The following is an 11,226-nucleotide window of genomic DNA, read 5'->3' as shown; positions in this document are numbered from 1 at the left end:
TTGTTATCTTTCCATTCTGAATGTTTCATTGAATTTTGGGAAGTGACCTAGGTTATAGGCATGAAAAAGTGGCTCAAATCCCGGGGACGCTGGCACAACATGGATAAAGATAGTCCCTAGATGATGGCATGCCATGAAGTGGGAGCACCCAAAGCCTTTTGGACATTGTGATGCCCATATAATGGGAGAGTTTGGGGGTTAAGTGGTCTAAAATCTCAATGGGACCTAGTGGGTGGTTACAAAAAGGGTTGGGATGTTTCCTAGGAGTCCTATTGTTGATGTGGAAGGTTTGAATGGTGTGTGTCCATCAGTTTCCCTTTCTTAATGTGACTTAGGAGGATGAATCATATCATAGTAACTTCTCGTCACATTTTTACCCAGGTTAGCTGATTACTTAGGTAGACTTGGGAGGAGGGTGTTACAATGAACTTCGAGGATTAGGTTTGACAACCAATATTATAGCTTGTAGTAGTGCTCATGTCAATTTCTTCTATTTTAGTTTTATTTGTGCTAAGTTTTAAGCCCATTTGATATGAACATATTTTGGAACTGAATATAACTATTATTTTGAACAGGCCTTGGAAAATAATATTAAGGAAAAAATATCACATTTTTTCCATGTTCTCGTAAGTAATACTTGTACAGTTTCAAAAGGGATCATTGAAATATATTTAGATTCCATGAATGTCATTGGATATGCAATACTTGATCTTGCTGTATTATTATAGGCCGAAAACATTCTCACTATATACAATGTTTCAAACATTTGGCATGTCCCCCTTCTATTAAGGGAAAAAGGAGCTCTATAATGTGGATTATGCGATCGAGCTTGGCTTTAGTGGTTATTCAATTGGCCCTACTACTGATCTTGTTGTGCATATGGTTACCCAAAGGTTTTTATTTCTTCCCCTGAAGTGTTATCAAAGAAGGGATATGATGGGGACAAGTGTTCTATGTTTTCCTATGTTCCCTTAGTTTTTCTTTCATTTCAATTCATGATCGACTTGTGTTTAGTATTTTATCTCATCATCAGTTTTTCTAATAACATGGAATGTGTTTGTGTAGTTCTTTGTCTATTTTGTAAGTCATTTAATAAGGATGGAAACTGTTTCCTTTTGGTTACATTGGTGGTGTGGTTCGCCCCCTTACTTCCTTTTCTTCCTTTTGTAAGCTTCTAAATGAAATCATTTTCACTTTTTTGAGTGTCTCCCTTCATTATTGGCCTAGGCTTTTATATACAATAATCGAGCAACAATATTGAATTTGAAAGAAGTTTCCACAATAATAAGATGTTGATCTTCAAGTTGTTGATACTATTTTGAGCCTTTTCTATAATGACAAAAGTGTAGCTACAAATCTCTGCATATGTTTGTTGGTGGATCCAACAATCTAATGTCATCCACATCTTAAGGACTGTAATTGTAATAAGTTTTTATTCTATACTTTCTAGAAACAAAAGTTCCAAAAAGACTTTTGGCATATTTTTCTTGCACTACATGATATAAACACATTTATGGAACCGTTAACCACTGTAAATTCTTATGCTTAGTAATTTGACTAATGTTATAGGATGACTAGATGATTATGTTTAAGAAATTATGCGTCACATTTTGTCCACATTTGCTTTGCAAGGGAGAAAACAACCAGTTGATGGGTGAGGAGCTTAGGGACTAACACTCTATTTTCGAGTAGGGAAACCTTAAAACGATATAGAAGACTTAATGCTAAGGGAGAGGAAAAAAAGATGATGTTGGGATATTTTTTATAGCTCTTCGACTACATCATTTAGTTGAAGAAGACGATGCTTTGGAAAATTAATATGGAAGACATTTTTGACAGATATTTGGTACAGAATTTTGTATGGTTAATACGGTATTTTCTTGGAAATACCAAGAATGTGGAACATTCAAGAATCCAAGGATATTTTCAGGCCAGGCAGTAACTCCATAAGGCAAAAAATGATTCGTGTGTCTTCTTCCATCAGGTAGGTCTTCATTATATACATGAGGGAGAGACTGTTCAGTTCATCTCCCAATGACTACTCATATTTCTAATTTATCTATTTACATAAATTCGCTCAATCACAAGGATTAGGTGTCAACATTCCCCCCTTAATATGAAGGGATGTTGGTGAGTCCAAGCATCATTCCGAATCATTCAAGATTTTCTCTTCCAAGCACTTTGGTGAAGATGTCTGCAATTTTCTCATTTGTGGAACAATGATGGAGATGGATTGTTTTGGCCTCAACATGATGTCGAATCAGATGATATTTAGTATTGATGTGATTCATTCGATCATGGAATTTTGTGTTCTTGGCCAACATTATTGCAGAGGTATTGTCAATCATGAGTGGAGTTGACTGTACTTGTTTTACCTGCAGATCTTCAAGAATTTTCTTGAGCCACACAATTTCTTTTGTTGCTCCAGCTATTGCCACGTATTCTTCTTCTGTTGTGGAATCTGCTGGAACTGGTTGTTTGCGTGATCTCTAGGAGACAACTCCTGCTCCAAGACTCATAGCATATCCTAGTGTTGATACCCTAGTTTCTTTGTCTCCATTGAAGTCTGAATCAGTGTATCCAATCAAGCTGAAGTCGTCCACCTGTGTATACTTGATTCCAAAGTCTTGAGTTCCCTTCAAGTACCTTAGAATTCTTTTTGTAGGAGACCAATGTCCCTCACAAGGCTTTTGCATAAACCTGGAGAGGATTCCAATAGCAAACGAAATGTCTGGTCTTGTATTAGTTAGGTAGTTGAGACTTCCTACAAGATGTCTATGCTTTGTTGCATCCTCAAATTCTTTTCCTTCAATAGATGTGAGCTTCAAGTTTTGTTCCATTGGAGTAGTAAGAGGATTGCACTCTATCATGCCAAACCTATTCAACAGATCTCAAATGTATTTCTTTTGAGAAATAAATATGGACTTTGGATGTTGGGTTACTTCAATGCCAAGATAATAATGAACATAGCCCAAATTATTCATTTCAAAACCTTTCCCCAATTCCTTCTTTATGGATGCAATGTAGCTTTCATTGTTCCCTATCATCAGAAGACCATCTACATATACCACAAGATATATAGCTATTTTTCCAACTTTCTTGACAAATAAAGTTGGATCATCAAGATCAAAATGTTTGAAATTGAGTTTCAGAAGATGCTCAGTTAGTTTTTCATACCAGGCTCGCGGTGCTTGTTTGAGGCCATACAAGGAATTCACAAGTTTGCATACTTTATGTTCATGTTTTTTCACAACAAATCCTTCAGGCTGGGACGTAAAAACATTCTCTTTTAGATCTCCATTCAAGAAACCAGTTTTTACATCTATTTGATGGACTTTCCAACCGTTCTGAGCTGCTAGTGCAAAGAGTGTCCTGATGTTAGCCCTTTTTCTATGGGGGAAAAAGTCTCCTCATAATCGACCCCTTCCTTCTGTGAAAAATCTTTTGCCACAAGCCTAGCTTTGTGCTTGTCAAGTGAGCCATTAGCTTTATACTTATTCTTGTAGACCCACTTGCAGCCAATTGGTTTGATTCCTAATGGAGGGTCAACCATGTTCCAAGTGTCGTTCTTTATGAGGGAATCATACTCCTTTTTCATCACTTTTTTCCATTCATCATGAGAAGCAGCTTCTTTGAAGGAAGTTGGTTCAAAATTTGTAGACAAGTTCAATTCACAATCATAGGAAACATCCATATCAACAGGTGAAATAGAGTCATCTACATCACCTCCATTTTGTCGGTTTGAATTCCTGGTTCCTGTCTTTCCAACTTCATCGGGATGAACACTTTCAAGTATCTTTGTTAGCCACTTTGGGGGACCTTTCTCAGATGGTCCAGGCTGCTCCGTTGATTGAGTTGGGACTGAATCAAGATTGAGTCTCCCAATTCTATCAATCAAATCACTTAAAGCATCATCTGTTGTTAGAGTTTCATGTGGGAGAGAATGTTCCTCAGAAGAAGATTCCACATGTTCATCTAGTATAGGAATCCCCCCTTCAAGATGTGGAATCTGATTATCAAATTCTTGAAATCATTTTGCTTTTGCGAATTTATCCAAGCGATCAAGTTGCCGCTCAACAACATTGTGAGTTTTGGATGATTCAAGAAAAATTACATCTTTAGATACAAAAAACTTCTTATTTACCTCATAATAGAGGCGGTATGCTTTGGAGGTGTTTGAATACCCCAAAAAAATACACTTACGACTTCTAGCACCAAGTTTGTCTCTATGTAACTTTGGTATCAAGGCATAATAGGTGGAACCAAAGACCCTGAGATGCTTTATCGAAGGAACATGTACATACCACATTTCATATGGAGTCTTTTTTCTTATAGCATTAGATGGACATCTATTCTTTATATATGAAACACATAGAACAGCATCAGCCCAAAAAATTATCTTTACATTTTTTAAGAAGAGCATGGATCGTACCATATTTAAGATTGTTCTATTCATTCTTTCAGCTACACCATTCTGTTGGGGATTATAAGGCACAATTGTTTGATGTTTGATCTCATGTTGGTGAAGATAGTTTCCAAATTCATTTGATGTGTATACTTTTCCATTATCAGTGTGAATAGACCCAATATGAAATTGTGCATCATTTTCAATCCATTTATGAAAATTCTTGAATGTTTGAAAAGCATCAGATTTGTTCTTTAATAAATAAACCCAATACATTCTGGTGTAGTCATCAATAAATGTCATGATATATTTATTTCCATTTCTAGAAGGAACAGGCATTGGACCACATAAATTTGAATGAATGATTTCAATTTTTCTATGTGCTCCTTAATGTGAATCATGAAAAGACTATTTGCTATGCTTTCCTAGAATGCAAGCATCACATTGCTTAAGTTTCCTAGGAATTGTAGGCAAACCAGCCACACCATTTTTCTTCAACAAGCGGAGACTATCATAGTTCAAATGTCCAAATCTAGCATGCCAAAATAAGCCTGATGGAAGTGTACCTTCTTCATGATAAGAATTGTATGAGAAACGTTGTGAACGAGCAGAGGTTCCTTGCAGCTTGAGAAGCCTTTCTTCTTCGATTCCCCTCATGACAAGTGAGTGGTCAGATAATTTTCTTACCTCAAGCTTACCATCAAACATATGAATGGAGTGACCTTGCTGGCATATGTGGACCAAGGACAACAAGTTTCTCTTGAGTTGTGGGAGATATAGAACATGATGCAAAAGAAAGTCTGGAAGACCAGGTAGTTTAAGCCTGATTGTGTGAAGCCCTGATGGCTTGATTTTTGATTGGTCTGGAAAGTATACTGCTCCATCAACATTGTCAGTGAAATCTTCAAAAAAATCTTTTCTATGAGTCATGTGGCAGGTTTCTCCTGAATCAAGCAACCAATCATTTTTCCAAGAAGCGTGTGAAGCATTAAATAAATCTTCATTTACTCCAATATTACATTGTGCCACAACATAGTGAGGAAATTTAGGTTCTTTACCTTTGTCTGTATCATCATTTTTACCTTTCTCTTGGTTTCTTTTCTGATCAATTTTGTCCCATGGTGGCTTGCATCTACAGGCATCATGTGATCCATTTCTTTTGTAGGATATGCAGTGAAAATCTACCTTTCCTCCCTGAGAATGTCTGACCCCCTTGCCTCTGAAATATCTTCCTCTTCCTCTTCGACCACCTCTTCCTCTTGTAGAAGCTTGAGCAGGATGCTTTTCTTTATGAGCAAGGCACACAGCCTCTTCAAAAGACTCAAGGGATGTCTTCTTTCCAAAACCTTTCTCTCTTTCAACAAAATTTTTCACAAGAGATTCAAAGGTTATATCTTTGAGATTTCCATTTGCTTGCAATGACTCAAGATAATTGGAGTAAGTAGGATAAAGTGCATTGAGAAAAGCGATAAGAGGAATATCCAATTCAACCTTAGTGGATTTGATATCATGCATTATAGACTTTACTTTAGATGTAAGAGCAAGAGGATCATTATTTTGTAGTTCAAGAGTGAAGAGTTTAATGATGAGTTGAACAACTTCAAGTGCAGAATGTGAGTCATAGAGTTATTTCGGCTTTTGTAAGGCTTCAAAGGCAGTTGAATATGATGAAATATGGCGACTCACCTCTTCATTTACAGATGCTGCGATTAATGAATAAGCTTTGTTGTTCTTGATTTCCCAAATGACGAGCTCTTTGTCTGAGGTGGGTTGTACTGGTTCATTGTCTTCGTCTCCGACACACACTCCTTTCCACAAATCATCGAAAATGATGGTGTGTTTTATCATCTGGGACCATTTAGGATAGTTCTCCTTGCCAGTCAGAACTATTCCCACCATGGATATGATTGAAAGCATTCTGTAACAAAAAAATTCTGCCACAAAATTTTACTCTTAATGGGAAACAATATACATCTGATATGATGGGACAACATACTCAACTTGACAGCAAATGTCAATACCCAAGATATATATATCTGACCCTTTTTTTTTGTTTCTTTTTACATAGATCACCCAATGCAGCCCTTCAAAAAGTTTTAACACACAAAGGTGATTTTAAAACATGCACAAATCAGGGCTCAACTCACATATACATTATAGGACAGCGTACCAAAAAACAGTTCAAAATACCATATATATTCAACGCATGGCTTCAACGCTTGCTCTTCATAAACCAGTGAATAGTTTCTTGTATACCACGCTTGGCCAAAAAAAAACTTCAACGTATGGCCAAAAAATTTCAGCGTTCAATACCAATGTTACCAACATTTTATGTCAAGAAAACTTCAGCATTCAGTACCAACGTTACCAACGTTTTATGCCAAGAAAAATTCAGCGTTAAATACCAACTTTACCAACGTTTTATGTCAAAAAACTTCAGTGTTCAATAAGACTATCATTAATATAATGCCATGAAATTCTATGCATACAATGATAGCATCTTTAATATACCACAATGCCAACGTAGATACCTGTTATAGACATTTTTGTGCCTTGCAGCACCAAGCATGAAATGTCCATAAACCAAGGGCTACTAAGTCCCTAAAAGTGTTGTTCCAACCCTTAATGGAACAAGGTCAACAAATTACAGCTTCTCCCAGAAGTTCTCCACCAGAAACTGCTCGAAATCAGTCAAATCAGGATCATTTCAGCTGCTCCACTGGCTAGCTGCGTTACATAGCACCTAAATACACTAGTTGGGTGCGTTGAAATGCACCTAAATGCGCTATCAGGGTGCGTTGAGCGGGAAATGACAAATGGCAGTGCCATTCCGCGAGGTGGAAAGATAATGGAAGCTTCCAGAATCTTCTCCTATGACACTTGCCTCACTGAATTCGACCAAGGATGAGTAAGAGGCTCTAAGTCTCCAAGTTGAAGCAAGAACTGACAGAGAGAAGACACTAATCAAATCATAAGCTGACTCATCCTCCTTGCATACATCTATATATGGATCCCTCATCCCAGAGATCCAGAGGCTGGAATTTTGTGCATTGCAAGGAATTGTTGTTGGTTTTGAGATAGAGATCAGAGTATTGGGTGATTTATGCTTTGTTGGAGGTGAAGAAGAGGCTTCTTTGCTGGGAGGTTGATGCTGGATCAGGAATCATCGGTTGTAACTCCTCCTGGATCTTCTTGTTATATCAATAAAACTATTTGAGTTTCTCCTACATGCTTGTGTATCATTGATGCTTGTTACATTTGTATGTTTAGCTTAAATCTGATCCTAAGCTTTTTATGAATATAGATCCATGTATTTGTGTAGTTTTCTTCTTCTGTGATCTTACAGGAGCTTGGTGAAGCTGGGCAAGTAAGAGAGCAGGTAGCTGGAAGCTGTCAAAGAAGAGAGGGATTGTATCAAAGGATTAGCGCAAGACACAAGTCGGTTCTTTCTATCCCCCTCTATCTTTAATTCATAAAGGAAATACAAAAGTAGTTTTCTCTGTTTGTTTCTAAGGAAGGTGTCACACCTTAGTGGGATAGAGCAGTTCTAAATAGACACTTTTCCCGGTAACAAAATGGCGACTCCGCTGGGGAAGATTGTCTAATTAGTTTGTTTGTGTATCTTTTTGTTGTTTGTTCCATAAACTTATAAGTAGCATTCGAACTGCATTTGCCATAACAAATGCAAAGTAGACATCTGCTACTTCAATCCATTCACTGGATCTATTTATGATTTGAACAGCTGATTCACAAATGATCTGATTGCCCTTTGTGATAGCTCTTAGACCCTCCTTAGATCTATCCCCTAATTGTGCATTACTGATTGCTTTTACTCGGCCAAAAACCAAAGACTAAACTGCAAACCGTGACCCAGAACCCAGATAGAATTCTCGTTTTTTCCCCAGCGCAGGTACTGTGAAGAGTTCCTGCATTTCAGCGCAGTTCCCGAGAGGACAACCTGCGCTGCAATCCAGTTTCTCTGTGTTACAGGTGCGCTGATCAGACTAGCCTTGTGCAGCTAAGGTTCTTGTGCTTCATTCTTTCCAGTTTTGTCTCCGATTTTTACAGCCTGTGATCAGTATATGTGTCTGTTTAAAAACCCCTTTTCCTTGCTGTAGTTATTCCTCCTTTGTACAAAAGAACTGTAGATTTTTTTGTGTGTTTGTTGAGTCATTTACAGTTTTCCATTGCAAAAGTAGAATAGTTGTACTGTCGTCCTTTGATTTAGATCTGTCGCAAGTGTCGATTTCGATCATAGGAGAAAGTTTGATTGTTGTTAATGGTTGACTATACTTTTACTTTTCCCTTTGGTCTGAATTTATGTTTTTCTAGTGTCAAAAACAAGTATTTATTTCAAAATCGTAAAGCGTCGTAATCGTCTTTATCTTTTGATTTCGAAAAGAAGCTTGTTTGTGTTTGTCGCTTGAAAGCAAATTCAGATTTGTACATCAACTTTCTTTTTAGCATCAATATTAAGAAAGTCAAAAAAAAAATACATGTACATGTGCATTTGCATATTGACAGTCTGTTTGGCTTGATTTAGGAAAGTGCATTTACAGTGTGCTCTTTGCTTTTTGTGAAAAGATTGTGTCTTTCTTTTCCCCTAGTAGCTAGGATTTTCATTGCTGAAAAGAGATAAAAGTTTTCTTATCATATTTAGATTGCATTTTTAGGAATTACATCTACATCTCATGGTGAACCCAAAAGGAAAACTTCATAAGAAAGATCAACTTAAAATAAATTCAATGAATCTAACAACGCTTTGGAACTTAAAGCACAACATTTAGAGTTCTAGGCTACAGACGTATTCCGGCGCCGTAAAGCCTGGTAATTGTTGTCCGCACTGATGGTTGGGTGATTCCTCCACTTTGAGACGATAAGTGCCAGTACGGACTTGTTCTCCCACGTACCGTCGAGTATATATTGGGAGACCTCTATAGGCTTAAATCCTTTATCCATAGGAAGCTGTGTCTACCGCCCTATCGATCGCAATGCACTCAACACAGCATTCGGGAAGATTGACTGCCGTACCATAAAAAGTATTCTGCAGTTTTGCGATTGGTTTGGTACTCCCCCTACCTAGATCTCCAGAGTAGTCCCTTTCCTTCCTTTTCAGACTCTTTAACGGAAAAGGTCCATCTGAGCACTTGTCACTTCAGGCTCATTAAAAATCGAAGGAGACTAGAGTCATCTTTTTTTTTTCTCGACTCTTAAAAACTGAAAAAACAAGTTGTGTCAAAGCGTCTAAAATTTATTTCAAACGGAATATTCATTACCCCTTTCCTACGTTGATCATGGGTTGGGAAAATGGAGTCTACCAGTCAAGGAATTCCCCTTGGTGGAAATCCTAGTCCCTTCTCCTCTTTGGGAGATGTTGGCGCACCCCATATGGCCACATTTTCGCTTCCAGGACTGACAATTGGTTTTCCTGTATGGCTCTTCTCAACCTCTGTCGTTCAGAACACCACTATTCCTGAACAATCGAATCAGCAATTAGACGAGTCCAGAGTTGCCCACCAACCTTCTACTTCATCTAATTCTTCCTCTCTTCCTCTTCGCTTGATGGGGTTGGTAAAGCCAAAAGTCAGGTTCCTAAGGGGAAGAAGGAAAAGAAGAAGAAAGAGAAGAAGAAGAAGGAACCAAAGGCAAATGGGGGAAAACGAGTGTTGTCTAACGAAAATCACACACTACACCGACCAGGCCTAAATCGCCATGTGCCATTTGCAGAGGAGACCACTTTCACAGAGATTGTCCTTGCATCCCTCGGATATTAAGGGACTGGTCTCCTAGATTGCACAACCCGGTTTCGTCAACCTCTGATGATCATGTTGAAAGCACACCGTCGACTAGTGAAAGTGAAGTCCGAGGACAAAAAGGAAAATATAGATTTCATCGTAAACTGTGCGAAGGAAATCATGTCGTTCACCGTTGTCCCTTCTTAGACGAAGCTAAAAGAGTTTTGGATGATCGTCCGGTTTCACCATTACGAATTCAACCTGGATATCAAAAACTCTTGCCGAATCTGTCACTAGTTGAAAATCCGGCTGGCCCGCTCAGGTGGTTGGCTAAAGCACCTATCATTGAAGATAAACCATCTGGATCCATACCAGACGAAAGTCAAAAGGTCGAGGCGGCAGTTGACCCGGTCTTGCCTCCAGAGGTTTCATCTTCAAATGATACAATCGCTGAGGAGAACAAGGATGACACGGTCCAAATTCTCTTCATAAGCACAAACTCCAACGAACATGGGGGCAATATACCCATTCCTTTACCACAGGAAGGAAGTTCGTCAGAGTCGTACCCGACCATCTATTCGGTCCCACCTCCAAGCAACCTAGTTGTCTCCTTCGACTGGAATCAACTGGGCAGACCCCGTTTACCAGCAAGCATACCATTCTGAATTATCATTCAAATATATAGAATGGTTATGGCTGGTACCATCATAGATGAGGGGGCTTCTGTGAGTATCCTTTCCTCTACTGCTTGGAAAGCGCTTGGTTTGCCATCGCTTTTGCCTGAGATGAGAAATCTGACAGGCTTTGATAAAGGAATCAGTCGACCTTTAGGGATCCTTCCCGATGTGCCCATAACATTGAGAGGGAAAATCGTTCACCTAAACGTAATCGTAGTTCAAGGACCCCTAGATTACAATATACTCCTTGGACGAGACTATATTTATTGCATGGGAGCGATTGTGTCCACACTCTTTAGAGTAATGTGTTTTCCGCACGAAGGAAGAGTGGTCAAGCTTGTGGACCAGCTTTCATTTCCCGGATCATACAGAGCAAATAGTCATATACCATCCCTGAATGGTCTTTTCA

Source organism: Pinus tabuliformis, chromosome 1_2, assembly GCF_031772625.1.
Source record: "Pinus tabuliformis cultivar Carrire ecotype Pingquan chromosome 1_2, CPIR1, whole genome shotgun sequence".
NCBI lineage: Eukaryota > Viridiplantae > Streptophyta > Pinopsida > Pinales > Pinaceae > Pinus > Pinus tabuliformis.
The sequence above is the reverse complement of the archived record's forward strand: the minus strand, read 5'-3'. Positions refer to the sequence as shown.